The sequence below is a fragment of the Stegostoma tigrinum genome, chromosome 18, assembly GCF_030684315.1.
Source record: "Stegostoma tigrinum isolate sSteTig4 chromosome 18, sSteTig4.hap1, whole genome shotgun sequence".
Taxonomy (NCBI): Eukaryota; Metazoa; Chordata; class Chondrichthyes; order Orectolobiformes; family Stegostomatidae; genus Stegostoma; species Stegostoma tigrinum.
The window spans coordinates 43,502,814-43,517,463 of record NC_081371.1 but is presented as its reverse complement, the minus strand read 5'-3'; the positions used below and the strand labels follow the sequence as shown (position 1 = coordinate 43,517,463).

General features: G+C 40.9%; 1 protein-coding gene across 8 annotated transcripts in view; it reads right to left on the bottom strand.

Annotated features, from left to right (window-relative positions):
* LOC125460757 (potassium voltage-gated channel subfamily C member 2-like) overlaps window positions 1–14,650 on the bottom strand; it is a 225,633-nt gene that overhangs the window by 15,837 nt on the left and 195,146 nt on the right. The window lies entirely within an intron of this gene.

The window sequence follows — 14,650 nt, the reverse complement described above, 5'->3', positions numbered from 1 at the left end:
TTAACATGTTCCAAATCTTCAGCATACTAACTGAAATCCCCAGCTACAATGTCTCTCTCCTCTGTGAATACAGATGAGAATATTCATTTAAGACCTCACCCACATCTACTGGCTCCACACATAGGTTGTCCCTTTGGGCTCTAATAGGTCCCACTGTCTCTCCGGTAATCCTCTTATTCTTAACATATTTATTAAGGGTTTTCCTTAATCCCATCTACCAAAGATATTTCATGGCCCCTTTTATGCTCTGCTTATGTTCTTTCTTAAATGACCCCTTTTACTGCGTATAGTTTTGAGGGGCCTCCTCTGATTTTAAGTATGCTGTACCTGATCTTTGCCTCCTTTTTTTAAAATCAACTCTCACTACCCCTTGACAGGTAGGGGTGGAGCTTAGATAGACCTTAGGATTAGAGTAAAAGTTTGGCACAACATCGTGGGCCGAACGACCTGTACTGTGCTATACTGTTCTATGTTCTATGTTCTGTCCAGGGCTCACTGGGCTTGCTGCCCTGCCCTTTCATTCTTAGAGGAATGTGCTGGCTCTGATTTTTCTCTGTGCTACTTTTAAAAGACTCCCACTTTCCAAATGCAGACTTACATGCAAGTAGCTGGCCCTAGAGTATGTTTTTAGATCCTGTCTAATGATAGACTTGCCCTTAGTTCTGCACTATCCTTATTCCTTTCCATAATGACTTTGTAACTCACAGAGTTATGATCACTAGACCCAAAACGTTAACCCGCTGAAACTTCAATTGGTCTGGCACTGTCCCCTCTCTAGTAAGACTATCCACATACTGGCATAAAAACATCTCCTGAATGCACTTTAAAAATTCCACTCCTTCTAGTCCTTTCACACTAAGGTGACCCCAGTTAATGTTTGCTAAGCTGAACTCCCCTACATCTAGTCTTTGAGGACTGCCTTCGACCAAGGGGGTCCTTGTACTATCAGTCAAAGACTCCATCCAATATTAGTCCAAGGGCACAGGATACAGTCAGTCAGTTGCTCAGGGTGGTCATGTTCAGGATACTGTCCTTGAAGGAGGTGGAGAGCTGAATGTCAGGCAAATAATCACCTGTTTGGGCTCTTTCGGCTCTAACGTGAACCATTTTCTCCTGAAATGAGGTAAAAGAATGGATAGAATGAGATGAAAGTGGATTGCAAAGCAGTGAGTGCTGGTGCAAATGTGGAAGGCTGTGATGTGTCCAACTGAGTGAGTAGGAGATGCAGAGGCCATGCAGGGCTAGTAGCCTGGGGGTTATGTGTTGGGTGAGAGTGAGTGAGAGAAGATATTGTATTGAGACTGAGGGTGGTTGAGTATGAGGTGGGTGCAGTCACAATGATAGAGTGAGTGTGAGGCAGGAGAGAGAAGATGGCAGCACATAACCTTGCTGGAAAAGAGAAGGTCAATGACCTATCTGTGGCATTACGGCACTTTTGTCTGGATAGTTGGGATCACATTGGCCAAGACGACAAATACGTTCCCGGCTGGTCTGGTGTCATGGCTTCCATTGTCAACTTTGTGAGTACAGAATGTCCCTCCTCTGTGCCACCCCCTCAACCAGAACAAGATTCCTGTCCACAAATCGGAGCATATGTTTCATCTTATCCCCTTGCAATATCTGGGGGAAATGTCATGAACTGGCGAGGGATCTCCACAGATTGCCAATACTTGACCGGGTGCACAATGATCCTTTGAAATGACACTGTTGCCAGGAATCCCAAGATATCCCAATAGTGATGGGCACATCTGGTTACAGCTTGTGGGAGAATAGGATGAGAGGGACACCATGGTAACGAGTTAATGGGGTGGGTTTGGCGCATACACACTATGATGTGCGAGGGCTTGCAGACTGAAACTTCCATAAAATCCAATTAAAATGACACTTAGCCAAAATATGGGATAATTCAATTACTTGTCAATTTCATTGTCCAGTATATCTGCATAGTTCAGTGCTCAGAGCCAATAATCTCTAGGACATAGATTCAATGGGTAGTGGCTGCAAAAATCTATCCTATTGCTTTCTCCATAAATTGAACAGATTATACTTGGAGGTTATATGCATAGTTAGTTATAATTTCTTTCTAGAAATGTAAAATGCTCATTATTATCTGATTTCTAGGGAGTCAAGAATGGACAACAAATATTGGCCTAGCCAGAAACTTCCACATCTGAAATTTAAAAATGTAAAATATATTATTGTATTTCCTTCACCCATGCAATTGGTGTCACAGCAATATTCTCTTTGCAAAGTTAGCTAAGTCAATGTGAGCAATGAGTGCTAGAGGCATTGCTCACCAAGACTGCCACATAATGTCAGAAGAGCAAATATAATTCTAGTTGTCAGCTTAAATGTGCATGACATTTGCTGACAGATCTTGATGCCTTAGCTTGTAAAGACTTCATTTTGATTGTCTCATCTATTAATGCATGTTACGTTAACATTTTTAAAAATGATTTAAAAAAAGCAACAGCTCTCTTGTAATGATGATAAAAATGAGCCTCAATATTGCTCATTAGTAATCTAGATGAATGAAATTACACCTTACAGGGTTTAATTTCTGAATAATTAACAACACAGGAGCACTTTCTAAGATTGTCTGATTCAATTTATCGTCTATTTTATATAATAGTAAGCCTCTTCAAGTCTAACTCTGGAATTGGAAGGCAAATGTGATGCTCTAAATGTCTTATTTACATTTGACAATAACTTTGATTTAAGAAATAGAATTTTGCTGTCAGCATCAAAGTGATGGTGCCTCTTATTAATTGCATTTTTATTCTAAGTAATAGTATACAGTGGCAATTACTACTGGAACTTCACTGATGTCACCATAAGGATAAACAGGTCAAAACTGCTGTTGTTGGTAAGAAGATACATACAGAAACTTTTGTTTTAACTGGAACCTTATGAACTGGAAGTCCAGAGGAGCCTTCAAAAATTATATACCTGAAATATCAGAAGTTTACTGCATTATCACAATCTCTAGATTGTCAAAGTAATCAGTTGAGGTTGATACTGAGAAGGCTGCGTATAATTTTCATTAAAGACAACGTTGCATTATTATTTAAGTTTTTTGCTATAAATAAAGTATAATATTGGATACACCCTCCATTATATTTCTATTACTCAGTGGGTGTTTTTACTTTGATTATGTGGACCTCTAGATCAACCGGAATATTTAATCGACTGGTACATTCCTGGTCTCATAGGTGCCGGTTAGTAAAATACTTGCTGTATTTGTAAAGTGTGTCTCTGAAAATATATGCTTAGAAATATGTGTAATGATGGGCTCCAGAACCATCCCACATCACCTAGCTTTCTGGACTATGATGTGATGGCAAACTGTGGTTGCTTCAAGGTGAAAATTTGAAACAAAGTAAAATATGAAACTGAAATCCTAATATTTATTGTGAACTGAGTCTTACTTTTGTGCGGCTAGGTTGCCAGTTATGTTAGGTTTATTGGAGGATTTTTCACTGCAAAGTCTCACAAGTTATCTCACCATATATTATCAAATTTAACTCATTAACTGCCAACCCTGCCTCAAGGTGTTTCTCTTATTTGATTCTAGCCCATCTTATCACGTGCATTGGCAGAAAATGTTGCTACGATTGAGATATCCCAGAATTGACCAGCACCGCTAGCGTTAACTTTAAAAGCCAGCTATGCACTTGGTCAAATGCTGTCAGTATGGAGTTTCCCTGCATGGATCCTAAAATTTGCCCCTGACATGGCAGTTAAGTGAAACCCCCCAAACCATCACCACCCACTCGCTTTGCAGGCAGGAATCTGGAGGTTCTGCTGAAAGGGGTGGTAAACTGGCCAGATGTCCTCTTCCCAGGATTAGACATGCTAACCATGACACCCTACCATGCCAAGGTTTGATCGAGGTTCACCAGATTCAGTGTAGCTTCAGCCATCTGGAAGAATGCCCAGTATGATAGGAAGCAAGTCTAAATGTGCTTCTACACTTTGACAGAATAAGTGCCACCATCTTCTCTCTAATACCTCACACTCATTCTATTTCTGCTAATTTGCTCATGTCCTTCCAAGGATCATGTTCTACTGCTCTCACTAAAGCTTGTGACATCACTTGTTCATCCCCAACCCAATCCCTGAAACCACTAACCCTGCATGACCTTTGTGATGTCTAATCGATTTCTCAGGACGTCAGTCCACTGGTGCCAGAAGTTTCCTCTCCTCTGAACAAAATCATAATGATGGAATGGCTTTTCCCAATGTCTGTCACAAATCCCATTATAATCTAAATTTTTCACACCCCTTTACGATTCTGCCTTGTTTCTAAGAATATGATTCGACACATTATTTTGACATTTCTTAGGAACAGGAAGAAGATAATGATGAATCTGATTAAATTATACTGGTCACAAAGAGTTTTAACTTATGTTAAATACAGACTTGTTCAACCATAAAGTTTGAGATCCTAGATAACACGGTGTGGAGCTGAATGAACACAGCAGGCCAGCAGCAGGAAAGTTGACAATTCGGTTCTATCTAGGTACGAAACATCAGCTTTTCTGCTCCTGAGATGCAGTTGGGCCTGCTGTGTTCATCCAGCTCCATACCGTGTTATCTCAGATTCTCCAGCATCTGCAGTTCCTACTATCTTTGATACAGTTTGAGATCCTACTTACACTTTGACAGAATGTTAAACAAAATGGGACCGATAGATTTAAATATTGTCTAGATTGCCAGCTAAGTAGATGGCCAAGTGGTTTGCAGTAAGATCCATGGTAGGTAGGATATCAGTTAGATAAGGTGCCACTTAGGTAGGGTAGATGCCCATCCCTAAAGCCGACAGGAGAGTTAAGAGACAACCACATTGCTGTGGATCTGAAGTAATATGTAGGCTAGACCATGTAAGGATGGCAGTTTCTTTCTCTAAAGGACATCAGTGAACCAGATGGGCTTTTCCTGACAACCAATAACGGTTTCTTAGTCATGGTTAGACTTTTAATTTGAGATTTTTAAAACTTGCTTTCAGATTCCACTGTGTGCTATGATATTTGACCTCAGGTACCCCAGGTTATTATTTAAGGCTCCAGATTAATAGCCCAGTGATAATACCACCAGGCCACTCTCTCACCCTTGATTAAATGCTATAATAGGTCAGAGTAGAAGAGAGAAACCAGGTTCAGCAGGGGTCTGGTGTTAGGTCCCTATGACTGAGGAGGGGAGTCAGGCCGTGTGGAGGACAAAGTGGCTGTCTATACATAGGAGATGATTGGGTCCAGTAGCATGCGAGGGAGATGGGGTTTGTGTGTGGGAGGGGTGAAGTCGTGTCCTGAGGGGAGGACTGTGTATCAGGTATAGAAGTGATGGGGGTCTGATGCTAGGGATAGTGTGAGAAAGGGTCTGGTCCTGGTGAGTTTTGAGTGCTGGGGTTTGGGACAGGATCAGGGAGGTATGAATGGTCCATTTTAGGTGTATTTGAGGGATGTGAGCTAATTTAAAAGTGTCAGTTTCATTGATAGCCAGGAGTTCGACTGTGTATGTACCCGAGTAACTATTTACTTAACTGCATGAAAACTGTCCAAATTCCCTGATTGAAATAAAGACTTGTGGAGGATTCCAGGCATCAGGGAATTCAGTGAAAACATCAATTTCCTGAACAGAGATAATAGGAACTGCAGATGCTGGAGAATCTGAGATAACAAGGTGTAGAACTGTATGAACACAGCAAGCCAAGCAGCATCTTAGGAGCAGGAAAGCTGATGTTTCAGGGTCTAGGCTCGAAACGTCAGCTTTCCTGCACCTAAGATGCTGCTTGGCCTGCGTGCTTATCCGGCTCTACACCTTGTTATCTCAGAATTTCCTGAACAGTTCCCTTGGATCTTGTAATATTAAGAATTCTGTAGGGTCCCCGTACACACATCGCATCTACTCTGCAGAAGTAACTCTCTGGCCACTGGGGAATCCAGTAAAATTGTCTAAATTGTCCCCTTCTCAGGAAGGGTCACTGGACCTGAAACATGAAGTCTGATTTTTTTCTTCTGATATTGCAGGACCTGCTGAGCTTTTCCAGCAATTTCAGTTTTTGTTCCAGTAAAATTACCTATTGTGTCTGATATGTCAATCTCTGAGTATAGACCTCAGTACAGCAGTACATACAGCACAGAGCAAGAAAGATATAAATTGTGCATCCAGAAAAAAGGATTAAGTTGTATTAATTCTCACAAAAAAACAGTTGATACCGTATTGGTTGGGAATAGAATTGAAGATTATGGAGAGGCGGTTTCTTGTTCAGATCAGAAGCAAGCATAACAATTATTATTCCTTAGAATTCATAGCCTAAAGTTGTAATTATGATCACACTTCCAGATTTTGCTTAATTGTGGATTCTGATGCATAGTTTCAGATTCTCAATTTCCCAGGCACTTCTCTCAAATCTATAATGTTGGGGATTCTGCTTGGCTCCCATATGCTACTTCCATCTCCCCTTCAGAAGTGACATTCAGGCCATTAAAAGCCCAGGCAGATGAGGCTAATAGAAGTGATGAGTGAAAGATGTGAAATTTGTGAAACCATATGACCATGAGGTGTAAGAACAGAAGCAGGTCATTCAGCTCTTTGAGTCTACCCTACCATTCAATGAGATTACCACTGATCTAATAATCCTCAATTCCACTCCAATGTAGGGGATGATGCTGCCATATCAAATTGTAAACCTTCATTGCCACATGAAATAATGAGGCAGCAGATGAAGATCTCGGGATTTTGGACAAAGACATACATCTTCCTGCATTTTATGGACCGGATTTAGTATTTCTGCAGTAATACTTAGGAAGGGAATAAAATAAAATATCATTACAAATGAAATCATGGGGAAAGTGTCTAACATGATGACTGACCAGGGCTAGTTAAGGACTCTGTGGCCAGCTAAGAGCCACTTCTAGCCTCCATGGATATTTTCCCACATTGAAGATGATGGGTTCCATTGCCAAACAGGAAGTCCAATCAGTCCTGGCTTCTCATCAAACTCCTGGGAAGGGCATGCTGATCTCGTCAGGCATGGCTATAGGAGGAGCGTTAAGATGGAAACAATTACCCCTCTAGCAATAGCGTGCCCATGTCAATTTATCCATCCACTGGTCACCAGGGCTTGCCTGATTCCAGAGTCCCCAGTTCCTTTTACTACATTTCAAGAGTGCCTCAGCCATCGAGACGCTTTCTCCTCTCCTCACAGACGCAATCTTAGCAAACTCAATTTCTAGCAGTGATGCTGATGAAGCCACTGAGCAGCCAGTCCTCTGCTATGGCTGGTAGGTTTTGAGGGGGTAGGGGTAGGGGCTTGTAGGGAGTGCAGCCCCAGTGGAAATCATTTAATTGATCAACATTGAAAATATATCTCATTGGATCCTTCCACATTGTTCCCCACTTTCAGCTCTGGTGACCAGATCTATTCCTAACCGCAATGTGAACATTCAGCCTCTAAAGTCAGAGATTGAACTGTTGGAGTTAATCTTACAGTTCTGGATGAATGAAGCGGAGGGGAAGGGGCTTACTTAGCACTCAGGAAATCCACTGAATATTTGCCAAGTCCATCAGCTGCCAGGATGCACTAAATAGTTAAAAGTTACTGGGTGAGTCTGGAGCCATGCACAGATGTGAGTCGAGCTTTCCCACAAAGCTTCAAAATATAAACATTCAGACAGCAGGTGCAATGGTGGAATGCACATTCTGTAAATGTTTAAATGAAAGTAGTTTCAATGTAAAATGTGTCAGGAAGTCCAATCACTTATTCGCCAATCAAAGGGGAAATGCAACTTCAGACTCCAAGAAATCTCATTCAGATATTCTCTTGAGCTGCATCAATCATCAATTTGTAGTGATAAATACACCCAAGACTTGTTTACAGGTTTCCAAGCAATGAGATCATGGCATGCTATAACTGGAAGAGTTTCATCACAACATTGAATGCAACATCTGAAAGTACGCCGGCCCTGATAACTGTTACAGAGTCATACAGCACAGAAACAGAATCCCAAATTAAACTAGTCCCACTTGCCTGTTCTTCCAAACCTGTCCTATTCATGTACTGATCCAAATGTCTTTTAAACATTGTAATTGTACCTACATCTACCACTTCCTCAGAAAGTTCATTCCACATGTGAACCACCCTTTGTGTAAAAAATTTGCCACTTATGTCTTTTTTAAAATCTCTCTCCTCTCACCTTAAAAATGTGCCCCCTTGTCTTGAAATCCCTCATCCCAGGAAAAAGACAACTACCATTAACTCTATTGATACCTCACATTATGTTGTAAACTTCCATAAGGTTGTCTGTCAACCTCCTACATTCTGGTGAAAAAGTCCCAGCCTACCCAGAGATAGCAGGAACTGCTGATGCTGCAATCTGAGATAACAAGCTGGATGAACACAGCAGGCCAGGCAGCATTAGAGTATTTTTTTCTGAAGAAGGGTCCAGATCCAAAACATCAGCTTTCCTGCTCCTTTGATGCTACCTGGCCTGCTGTGTTCATCCAGCTCTACACTGTGTTAACTCAGCCTATCCAGCCTTCCTTTATAACTCAAACCTTCCATACCTGGCAACATCCTGGTAAATCTCTTCTGAACCCTCTCCAGCTTAATAATATCCTTCCTATAAGTGGGTGACCAGAACTGGACACTGTATTCCAGAAGAGGCCTCAACAATGTCCTGTACAACCTCAATATGACTTCCCAACTCCTATATTCAATAGGCTGAGCAATGAAGGCTAGCATGCCAAGCATCTTTTTAACTACCCTGTCTATATCTGATGCAAACTTCAAAGAATTATGTACCTGCACCCCTAAGTCTCTCTGTTCTACTGCACTACCCAAGGCCCTACCACTCATTATATAAACTCTACCCTTGTCCGTTCCACCAAAATGCAATACCTTCCAATTATCCAGATTGAACTTCATTTGCCATTTTTCAACTCATTGACTCATTTGATCAATATCCCTTTGTAATCTTAGAAAACCTTCTTCACCGTCTACTATGCTAACAATTTTGGTGTCATCCGTAAACTTACTAACCATGCCTTCCGTATTCTCATACAAATCATTTATATAAATGACAAACAAAAGAGGACCCAGAACCAATCCCTGTGGAGCACCACTGGTGACAGGCCTCCAGTCCAAAAAACAACCCTCCACTGTGTCCGTCTCCGGCCATTAAGCCAATTATGTATCCAATTGGCAAGCTCAACCTGAATCCCATGACCTAACTTTACTAATTAGTCTACAATGCAGAAACTTACCAAAGGCTTTACTGAATTCCAACTAAGCAATGTCTACTGCTCTGCCATCATCAATCTTTTAGGTAACTTACTCAAAAAACTCAAACAAGTTTGTGAGGCATGATTTTCCTCACACAAAACCATGCTGGCTATCCCTCGTCAATTTTTGCCTCTCTAAATGTCTGTGAATCTTAACTTTTATAATCAGCTCCAACAATTTACCCACAGTTGAAGTCACACTCACAGGTCTATAATTATTTTGATGAATGTAATTTTGATTCAAACTCAACACAATAGTGATGCAATTAATCATATTTTAATAAAATGATACTACATGAATTAAATATCTATCAATTGCATAACAATTCACACATTGGCTTAAAAATCTTTTGAATTAAACACTATTAGCTGAGCTTCAGAGTTATTTAAGTCCCCTGGGGATAAAATGTAATCACCGCCCAAAAACAAGCACAGGGATCATGATGTGTGATTAACTTCTTCCGTTGTGGGCATCTTACAAGTGTCCTGCTCCCTGCTAATTTAAATTATTGCTGTTCAACATCAAATGCACTACTGAGTGGTTGCAAGGGTTCCAAACACTGTGAGGCCACCACCTGTTAAAACTAGTTTGTGTGACTTAAACGCAGCTGGAACCTCTTACAGAAAATGTGCCTCCTATCTGGAGCTGGTGCAAGAAGTGATTGTGGAGGGATTATGACCTTCAAGGAGACTGACCAATTGTGCCACTGGGAGCCAGGAGACCTTTTGGATAACATGAGGGATTAATGGGAGCAGAATGCCATCACTGTTAATGGTAAGAAGAGCACTACTGATGAACCAGACGCTGTGTTGTGAGAATTTTAATGATCTCAGGTCAGAGTTCAAGGTCAATTAATTCATTTCATAGGCCGTATCGCTTAACTGAAGCAGCAGCCTCACACTTTGCTCAATTCTGTACCTTCCTCATTCATTAATTCTACCTGAAATCCCTGTCAATCAAGACTCAGACCTTACATTCACAGCTTCACCTCTGCCTCATTCGCTCAGCACTGTCCCAAATCTCACATTCATATCTCAGAACTTGTACGCACTGCTTGTTATTCAACCACGTCAGGCACATCAGCCAGCAAATTGCACCACATTCACAATTCCCTTAATCTTGGAGGACAAGGTCGTAGAGGAATAAAGAGTACAGCTCTTAACTAAAAGGGAGACAGGGACAGTTATATTTCCTCATTGCCATGGAGGAAGTGATAGTTACTACAATTGAGGAAGACATGTTTGAGGTCTTGCTAGAGTGAGGTCTAATGCTGTTGAAGTTAGCAAATTGCTCAACCTAACCCTCCTTCGCATATCTCACTTTGTCTCATTACATAACAATTCTCAGACTGTTACCTTCTTGGCTTCAGGTATCAGTTGTCAATGGGGCTTAACCTGATGGGCTGACTGGCTTCATTCTGCTCCTATATGTTATGGCCTTATAACAGGTTTCACAACAGTCATGCAATCTACACTCCAATTCACTGTTAGGGTCTCTAAGGAAATCTGACAGTGGTTCCATGAGGTGCAAAATAGCTGTCCTCTCTTAGAATAGCAGCCTCTGTGCTTCCACCTCTGCCACTCCACCCATGCCCTAGCTGTTATCTGTCAAGCAATCAGGCAAGCTTGCTGCTACCCATATTGAGAGGATGCAGTCCAGAAGCAGGAATTTGAGGGCCTGAGCTGTGTGACATTAACTGGGAGTCTTCTCCAGTGAGTATCAGTAGCTAATGGAATAACATAGCATAATAATAGGACAAGCAAAGTCACCAAAACAGGATCAAAGGAAAGGCACTAGGGGAACTCATTGAGTTTTACATGAGATATTTAATTTTTGATTTATGAAGTCCATTTGGAACGTTTGTTTTATGGTGCATTTTATTTGTGATCTGCTGTAAATATTTTAGTTTAGTACTATAGCCAGCAGGATGCAGTGATGGTCATTAACAGAGGGAAGATAGGATGCAATAAAGTTAGTGAATGGGGAATAGGGATTGCTTTGAAAGGTATTACAGTTGGATGAGTCACTCACAGGCTGTCTACTCAGAAAAGGGTTACACTGTTTGAAGCATTCCTTTCCCCTTTATCTTCTTTCTCAGGAGCTCACCTTCTGCCTGTGGGCAAGGTGACAGTCCTCATGATAGTGATACTGTGCAGCATGCAGCAGACTACAATGAATCTTGACCTGTACTCTGCTGAGTACTGCAGGTTCCTTTACAGTGGTCCATGTGTTCAATCAGCCCAGTGGTCTGTTTGATTATATTTTTGTAGGTTGTGTTTTATGCAAGGTCTAACATATGAAAGGGTTGCACAGAAATCATGAGTTCAGTTGTGAATGGATAGACTCTACCAACCATCCTCTGCTTTGTCAAAGTGGTCTAATTGCAGTTGGTATAGCAGACTGGCACAGATTGGAAACAATGTGACTGCTGGTGAGACACTGAACATCCATCAGCATGACATTCTGAGCTGGATACACATCAACTGGAAAATTAAGGATATCGGGTCTCAGAATTTACAAGTGACACCTACAAAAACACCTGTACAAACTCAATGGGACCTTCCACCTTGTTGAAGCCTGAACTTATTGCAAAGCCATTCATTCCACTACTTCTTTCTGAGAAGACAGAATGGAACATTTTCCCCTCTATTATAATGTACAGTCTCAACGAGTTTGTATATGCAACAGTGGACAGAAAACTGGCCAATTGCCAATTTTAGCCTGAGAGAAGCCAGATGCATGAATGTTCGTGGCCATGGTTATCTACAGAGCTACTGAGGATAGAAAATCTTAAAGCAGTTGATGAATTATTTAAATTTTAAAATTTGTGCTGTCTTACCATTATCTATCATTACTCAGAAGATCTCCACACAATTAAATCATAGAATGGTTACAGCATAGAGGGAGACCATTTGTGATTGCTGTCAAAGAGTAATTCATCTACTCCCACTTCCTTGCCTTTTATCCGTGCCTTGACCTTTTTTTTCCCCTTTCAGGCATTTTTAACTTATCTGTTGAAATTCAATTGAATTCACCATTGCCACACACTCATAACAGCCAGGTGGTGATGTAGTGGTAATGTTACTGGACTGATAATCCGGAGACCCAGGTAAAGGCTCTGGGGATGTGGCTTTGAGGCTCCAGAGCGGATGGTAAAATTTGAATTTGATCAGCAAACTTCTGGTTGACTAACATTCCTTAGGAAAGGAAGCTATCATCCTTTCCTGGTCTGGTCTACATTTGACTCCAGACCCACAGAAATGTGGTTGACTCTGAAATGGCTGAGCAACTCAATACAAAAGCAATCTGAGATGGGCAATAACTGCTGACCTTGCCAAAGGTTCACATGGCAGTGTATCTCAGAACCCGACACTCAAAGCATAATGAGGCTTATCCTCAAATTACCATTGCTTCTTCTACTAATCACCTTAAATCTGCGCCCTCTGATTTACAATCCATCTGCCAAGGAGAACAGTTTCTCCTTCTGCCCAGTTCCCTCTTGATTTCAAGCTCGTCAATCAACTCTATCATCCAAATTTAATATTCTTCCTGCAGCTTGATAGCTTTATGATAGCTGTTTTTCTCATAGAAATTACTGCTGGATAAACTGTTGGATAGCAACCTTCTGTGTCCTAATGATAAATTATTTCCATTCTTTAATGATTCTCATGGCTGTTTTCTGCCTAGCTGCCTATGTATGTATAATTCTTAATCTCAATTGATTAATCTGTTCACAGCTGAACCATTAACTGCTGTTGTTTAATTTTGCTTACTTTTCAAACAAGTTAAGCTTGGTATAAACATTATCAAGTTGTGAGAAAAAATGCATTTTCTATAAGGTCCATAATCATTTTGCAATTGAGATTTACAACCGAGGCTTTATCTTGTCTGTTTCTGGCTGGTCACTTTTTTCTACACATCAGCAAGAAACTTGGAATCTCCCAGATTAAATAAAAACTAAAATATGTAAAAATTATCATTCTTAGATTTTTAAACGGTCTTTTTCCTTCAAATGAGCTTTGCTCAATCATCTGAAAAGTAATTCTGAAGTCAAATGAACAAACATCATGGTTTAGATCTTTATGGAGTGTAGTTACTCTGTGCTTACACAAAATGGTACATGAATTGTGCCTGCTTATGCCACCCCTTGCTCCTCACTCAACATGCCCTGTCAGTTTACCCTCCATGCCTATTCACCCAGTATGCATCATAGGTGGACCACAGGACTCATGGTAAGGTGAAGTAAAAATAAGTGTTACGCCTATTTTCTGATAGTCTTATTTTCACAGAGGAGGTAAGGCAAAGCAGGAAGGATGTGCTTCTTGCATGGAGGAAATCCAAATCTAGCAGGGCATTTGAACCCAGTGCTGAGTTCAAACAGACACAACTTTTCTGGGGCAAGGTCTGTTTCTCACATTATATGACTTATGGCTTAAAACAGGAGATACAAACATGTATTAAAAATAGTCAAAATCTGCAGAACATTTCAGCTGTCAAGTTATTTGAATCTTCTGCTTTTTAAATTTTGAGAAGTAAAACCTATGATATTGTGAAATTGAAGTAAAAGTGTTTGCTGTTTTAATAGCTTTTTGTTCACTTAAGTCCGAAGGTTTTCATGATAGTCATTATTGCTCAATTGCTTTCATGACCTGTAATATTCATGACAGTGGGCATGCAAATTCAGTTTGTTTGACAGTTGTTAGAGATTATTAAGGAATTAGTTGACTTTGATGTGGAGCTATGATTATAAATATTGGCATAAAGAATTAAATACTTCAAGTGGTTTAAATATACAGAACAGAATATTTCTGTAATATCTCTCTTTTATAATGAAGTCTGAAAAAGTTACTTAACACTATTTTTAGTTCACCTTACCATGAGTCCTGCGGTCCACCTATGGTGCATACTGGGTGAATAGGCATGGAGGGTAAACTGACAGAGGATGGTGAGTGAGGAGCAAGGGGTGGCGTAAGCAGGCACAAAGTTGGCATGGGGGCTTTAAACAACTGTGGTAGTTGAAAGAGGGGCAAAGTTTAATGGAGAGCATGAGGGATGATGGGAAGAACAGAGGGGCACGGATTAGCATGGAGTTGTGCCAGAACGTGACTTGGGTGGGCATGAGTTGGTATGCATAGGGTAAAGACAACAGTGTGGAGCTGGAGGAGTGCAACAGGCCAGGCAGCATCAGAAGAGCAGGAAAGTTGACCTTTTGGGTCATGGCCCTTCTTCAGAAAAACGATTTTTCTGAAGAAAGGACCTGACCTGAAACATCAACTTTCCTGCTCCTCTAATGCTGCCTGGCCTGCTGTGCTCCTCCAGCTTCACTCTGTGTTATCTCTGACTCCAGCATTGGCAGCTCTTACT